At 38.6% G+C, this 7,245-nt stretch overlaps 1 non-coding gene across 1 annotated transcript; it reads right to left on the reverse strand.

The window, feature by feature from the left end:
• Positions 1-7,173: 7,173 nt before the first annotated feature.
• Positions 7,174-7,245, reverse strand: TRNAW-CCA (transfer RNA tryptophan (anticodon CCA)). Its single transcript has one exon. It is a non-coding gene; the product is annotated as a tRNA-Trp (tRNA).

A 7,245-nucleotide genomic window follows, 5' to 3' on the forward strand; every position in this document is an offset into this window, starting at 1 on the left:
CAACTTATAAGGTACTTCAACTATTGCCTTGTAGATGTAAGAGATGGGATATCAATCATCAACAAGGATATAAGGAAATAAATGATTTTTGCTACCTGCCATTAGAATTATACGGCTCTTAATGTGGTATAGGATATTATTATACATGTTCTCTGCTATTACCTTATTCTTAAATATAAAAAACTTGGCTGCAAAAGAATTCATTAGGGCTTTCAATATCCAAAATCATAAAGCAGACACATGATTTTCTTATATAACTGACGTCCAACTATATTTATAGTAGTTTCACATAGAAGATATTTGATATGCTCTACACTGTATCTTTTTCTTTTTTTTGTGCTTCAAGTACAATGCCTGCTATAAATACATTTAAGTTTAATTTGGATTTTAGATTTTTGTGATTTGTGGTCATGTGTGATCCATGGGCCGACCTTGACTTTTTTAAGGCTGTCCCTCTAGATTTGTAATATCCGCATGCATGGTAAAGCTTAGAAAGGATTAGCATCTGCCAAAATATTTCCTTTCCAACTACTGTATATATTAATTGCAAGAAGGAAACAATAATATAAAAGCAGAACAAACTAGTATTCATGTCTAGGATATATCGGATCTTGTACATGTGTAGAGATAAAGAAGACTATCTTAAAAGAACACAAGTTGTGTATGTGGTCAATCCATTGTTCATACACCTTTTCCAAGATATACTCCGTGGTAGTAGATTATTTGAAGGGATCGCCGGACCTGATGGTAAACGCAAGGACACAAGATATATCTTTATACAGGTTCGGATCACCAGAGTAGAGTAATACACTACATCTTGTTTGGGTGGAGTATATGATGTCCTATGCTTGGGTGTTGAGGTATGGGTTTGAGCGCCTCATGTTGTGCCTGCCGATCTAGGGATCCTGCCGTCCTTTATATATAGCAAGGGGGCAGGATTACTAGTCAGTTATATGTAGGAATCCTATTAGAATTATAAGGTAGGAGTCCTAATAGGAGTACTCGAGAATACTAGTCGGGGTCCATCTTTTTCCTTCGTTGCGAGTACCTGGGGATCTATCCCCTACAAGCCCCTGAACACTTCAAGTCGAGTCTTGCAGCCTTTTCCGAGTACCTTTTAGATTCTCGCTGAGTAGTTTTATCTCTTTCCAGGTACTTATCTTGGCTGGATCTTCAAGATTTTTCATCAAAGTTGCAAAGAGGCTATGATATGCTCAAGCCGCAATCTTCTTGATATTGTAATATTCATTTTTTTTAATGTTATATGGAGGGTGTTGGAAGACGCACTCCATATGCAGTATTCCCCGAGCCTTAGGTTGAATCAAAGAATCAGGCTAAGGGTCCACAAAAGTCTTAAGTCTTGTTACTTCGTCTTGAAAACAATCAACTATTGGGGTGTAGCTAATCAGCCTCCGCGTCTTGGGATAATTAGAATGATCAATCCAAGGATCTAGTGAGCTTTAGTCTTCACAGAATTACCGTTTGAGTACTTTCTTGGTGCACAGCCCCCGAGCCTTGGAGCCAGGTGCGAGCTGTAGGAGTCATCCGAGTAGTTATTGGCACCCCCCCCAGCGTGTAGGACGCATGGAAGGATAAAGATCGGTCCTAGGGCGCATAGGACGGATGAAGAAGAAAGAATCTGAGCAATGGTGCTAGGGACAAAGATGACATTTACTTGTCTTTGTCTCTCCCCCTTAACCTAGTGTCTTCCAGCAAATTGGTAAAATAACAAGAGAGTATAACAACATTGAACATTTTACAATAATATGTCTGCCAACAAATTTACATCACCTAGCATGTTTTCTAGCAAATTTTTTTCATATATAAACGTATCACATATAATACATTGATATGTTATACTATATTTTTTGTGAGGAAAAGGTGCCTCCATTAATCAGAAACAAGGTTACAATATAATCATTTTCCAAGAGCTCAATATACATAAGGGCGCATTTGCTCTCCACATGGCAAATAAACCATCCATTTTGCTAGGTTCACTAGTGCATGACTGCACGAGCTAATTGTGTCACTCTTTTCCAATTCGATTACTTGGTTAGACTCTAGCCATGGTTGAGCAGTCTGCTTGCCAAAGAAAATAAGCTGGGCACCTTATATATGTAATCACTTCTTGTTATTAATATAAACAGGCAATATCCGAATCTTTCAAAAAAGAAGTCTTACTAATCCTCATACCAGGCAAAAGGCCCATGGAGCTTGTATTCACTAGGTAGTAAAACTCTAGAGATGATGACATTTTTATCCACTCCCGCCGCTAGCTAACTGAATGCCATCATGGCATTCTACTACTTCTAGCTCCTCAACTGAAGCAGGGTTCTAAACTTCACCATGCTAATAAGAGGACATGACCCAAGTGGTCTCTAATAACCACTCCACACTTGTCTTCCCTAATGACCTCCCAAAGGAAAAATAAACATTCAGTTTCACCCAATCTTCCGCTAGTGCTATCCAACGTTCCTCACTCTGTACTCCAATGTCTTTCCCTTCTCATTCTCCCTAATTCCATGATGAATGTTTAGCAATGATTTCCAGTAACTAACTACAAAACGAGCAGAGCTAACGAATGATGCAATTTTGAAGTTTAGTTATCAATAACTCACCGTGCTAAGAAAAGGACCTAACCCATGTGGTCCCTATTCCAATAGGGAAAATTGGATTGTTAGCACTCTCAACTTGTGTTTTCACAAATTTTACCACTTTGAAGATTGACTAGGAAATTTGCGACTTATATCCTTAACATATTGATTATCATGCCACTTTTCCTCTTTTATTTATTTTATTTCTTTTTCTCATTTACTAAATTGTGTAAATGGCAAAACACCTTGTTATATTTATGTGCAAGATATATTTCGATTGGATCAGCACTAAATAGAAAAAAAAACAATGCTTCGTTGAATGTCATAGAAAGATGCTACTAGTGGATATAGAAATGAAAGGGCAAGAGATGACCCGCCACACAACTGCTGCCAAGCTACGTGAAACAACCTCTTCTCTTCAGTCACCGCTCAACTACCTATAAGAAGCACATCGTCTCACCAGAAATAAGGCACGCATGGATAGGACTTGGAAGGCGTGATCAAAACCATAGAATCTATAGAGAAAAAGTCCCTCCTCAGGTGGCTATTAGCGTCAGTTAGCACGCCAGTTTGTGAACCGCAAACGCACGGATCATTGTAGCATTTTCCTTAGAGTATTCTATCCAAAGTTTATCAATCTGTGGATCGGCAGTGAGCTGACTAGGAATTTCCTTCTAATCTAACAGATTAGTCCTAACATAAAGCATGGATTACATATAAAGGTAAATATAATAGATATGAATGCTAGAGCATAGATTGATCATATCCACAGCTACAAGAGCTTATCATCTTCTAGTTGTAGTTATAGCTAAAAGGCAAGCACAACATGCATCTCATCTAAAGCAATCTTTAAACTACTACCTCTGGTCAATCTCCCAAAAACCTCCACCTTACACAAGCCAGATCTTGTCATGATCCTCTCTATCGGCGCAGGCAGTTTAAGGGCACGAACACAAGTGAACATGTCTAGCTATCAAGAAGGATCAACATACTAGATCTAATCACCATGATTACATAAAGCATGCTATGTAGTCTAATCATGTATTAGACTTAGGAATAAGCATATTCATGATAGATAGAAGAGCATAAAAGGAGGCATTGCATTGCTAACAGATCGGATGATATGAAGAACATTGCTCATATAATAGATGTATTTAGATCATCACCTCCGAGTACATACCATTGATAATCACAACTAGCTCCTAAACTCCACCATGGCACAATCGCATAGGGAGGCCATGACGGCTAGGGTTTGGCCTAAGCCATCTCCTAGACAACTCCAAAGATTTGCGGTGACCGTCAGCTCCCTCTGGTGAATGCCCTAGGTTTCATCGAGTTCTGGTAGATGGATTCCGTGTGCCGATGAAAATTGGACATATTTGTAGTCCAGAGGTGTCGTGGGGCGAAGGGCACGTCGATCAGGGCCAGAAACGGGCCAAGGCGATCGGCCTAGGTGATTTCATCACCTTCCCGGCCTCAAACGCCAAAACTTTATATATAAAAGTTGTAGATCTTTTTGAGCCATACAATTTAATTACTAAATTCACCCCAATCAGAGTCCGGACGAGGAAGATATACCTCATGCAAGATCTGTTGCTTCTGCGGACCTTCTGACCTTCCAATCTTGAGTTTCCCTTAGCTTGATCACGATATTGACATGCCAAATCATCACATCCTTCGCCTCTCAGTCATCTATAATGATGGTTCATCGAATTTGGACGCATTTGGACAGTGAATTAGTCCAGGCCGATCGGCCTATGGGTTCTGGGCCGATCAGCCTACCCTTTTTTTTGTCTCCGCTAGTCCTCGTCTTTCTCGTGTAGACTTTTCGTGTTGTCCAAAGTCCAGGTCCAAATCCAACTTGAAGAAAAACCCTTCGTTTATGTCGTATTTCCTGTGATTTTGCAATATGGTCCAAAACACAACACATATGCGAATATAGAGTTATTTCAGGTGCCAAGTGGCGGGTTAGTATAATAATATGCATGAAAACACTATTCAAATGGCACTAAAAGTTTGAAAATAACAAGCATCAACAACTATCTAATTTGGTTGAATGTAAGGTGAGAGGATAGTGGCTTTTTGGTCATTTTAGGTAGTTGTTATTTAGGAAAAAATAAAAATCAATAAATGAGGAAAATGACATGAAAATCAATGTGTCAAGTATATAGCTGGCAATTTTGGGAAGCCAATAATTGTGGCCAATTTACAAAGTCACATGTTGAGAGTATAATATATCCAAATTTTCCATTCCAACACTTGCATTTCAAGACGAGTTATCAAAGGTAGCATCAACATTCAGTTTCACTCAACATTTCATAGCACAGGGCTTCTCTTTTCTATGATTAATATTAGGTCTTCATTTTCTCTTATTGTGTTTCAATCATGTAGTACATATTTCTTTCACTTCTTATCATTCTCGATTTCATGGAGATTGTTTAGCAAAGACACCTAGTAGCTAACTACAAAATGAATTGTGCTAACTATATGTAATAGTGTCACATATAATATATTTGTACAATATATTTTTTACGCTTTAAGGAAAGTGTGTTTTAATACATTTAGTTTTTACTTTAGATCCTAAATTTTGCTGCATGGTGGTAATTATATTGCATGATGCTTCAGGATTTATTATTCTTCCATTTATGTAAGTTGAGTAATTTTTGTTGTTAACTGTAAATAAAAAACTTTGTAAAACGGTGATTATAAGTATCAAATCTTTTCCAATGACCATTGTTTTCAAAGTAAACAAGAGAGGGACATTGTTGTCTTTGTTTCCGATTCCTTTCTATTGAAAAATTTGAATCAACTGTCAAATAGACTATTAGCTCTATCCTATTCTCTTACGGTGTGAATTGCTAGCATGGATGAGTGAACTAGGGTATTGTTTCGTTCCTCAATGTTTCTCTATTTTCTTCGTGTTTCTATAGATCTACTTCTACGTAGTCCATTTGTTGTTGACTGAACAAAATAACAAACCGCTGAGCCCATTTTTGTTCATGGTCCACTATTACGAGTAGTGGTTGATCAAGAAACCTTATGCTTGCTAGATTACTTAAACATTACAGATTGATTATGGATGCACCAGCAAAGATGTTGGCTCCCTTCAATCCACATTGTTTTTGAACCCAACCCAATGTTATATGTGATTATGTCTTCTCCCAACCTACTACCCTTGGTTTTTAGAGGACTGAGAGGAGAAAGATTTTTTAAGGAACCCTCTAATTTAACCGATAGTTTTACATCTCCGTGCTAGTATATCAAACTATCTGGTTTTAACCGGTAGATTTTTCGTGGAACCATCTAGTTTAACCACCAATAGTTTAGGAGTTTCGTTATAATTGTTCTAAGGTAACAGTTGGTACTTTCAGATACTTTTTTATTAATTTTTGTTGGCCGTTGATCTGAGGAAGATAATTAAAATGTTAAATTAAATTGGGTATGAACCTATTTTTTTTTATTTAGTAACCCATTTGGACCATACAATTCCTCTAGACGGGCAGTTCACATTATAAAAGTCCTCATAGTTTAGACGTGCTAGTACAAACCAAATGAGCTCTCTTTTAGTCTTTTTTTTTTGCCAAATCACATTTCCTGAGAAGAAATGTGTAATTACCAATTAGTACATGATGGATGGTATAAGATGCTAAAGAAAGTGTCTAGATACTTCGCCAATTAAGCATGTCTACCATTGCTAGCCAATGAGTTTACTACGACATGGCACCTATGAGCCATGGCAATGAACAAATCCGATGATAACCTACTAGGTGCAGACGTGCAGTGCTGTGCACTTGTCAAAGTGCCAATAGGCAATACTGTAGGTCAGATCTTCGTAGTACTAGATAATAAATGCACATAAAAGAATACACTTGTCATGTTAGATATAAAATGACGTAGTACAAATTGGCCGGTGAAGTCTTGTATTCGAGATTTTCGATCCAATCCCCGATGTCACATGCTTCCTCTCCTACCCTTTCATTTCCCCCCTCAATTTCAGTTGACTTCAGGATTTATTTGTTGTCTGAATCGTGACCCAGGACATGGGTGCGGCGGCTCAATGCAACAAATCGACATTTTTTTTGGTCTAATCCCATGCTACCTACTGTAAGAATTAACGCAGCAGAAGCATCCGGGACTGATCCATCCTGGATCAGATCCAGGCGATCGATGAGGCAGCACGATATCTATCAGAAATCACGGCCTGCGAAAAGGACATACGGGGAGCACGACAAAGGCTAGTTCGATCACGTTGGAAACCACATGGCAGGAGCTCTGTCTATCATTATAGAAACAGGAGAGTTCATACACACATTGTCTCTTATGTTGGACGAGCTGGGTAGCAGTTTGATAATTCGATTGCTTGTGCGATGTAGACGACTGGTGAACCAAGCTTAACACGCAAAAAACTGCCACGCAAGCCGTGTTTAGGAATTATAGGGGGGTACTGATATATGCTATGCTATAGTTCGAATACTGCAATTCAAAGTCCTACCTCCACATCCGTGCTTTTATATGTTGATATTTCAAAAAATAAAAGGCTAGAATAGAAAAAAGAGGGATCCGATTAGGATCGGGGGTTTGAACCCGACGTGAATCGAACACGCAACCTTCTGATCTGGAGTCAGACGCGCTACCATTGCGCCACGGATCC

The sequence above is a fragment of the Setaria viridis genome, chromosome 7, assembly GCF_005286985.2.
Source record: "Setaria viridis chromosome 7, Setaria_viridis_v4.0, whole genome shotgun sequence".
NCBI lineage: Eukaryota > Viridiplantae > Streptophyta > Magnoliopsida > Poales > Poaceae > Setaria > Setaria viridis.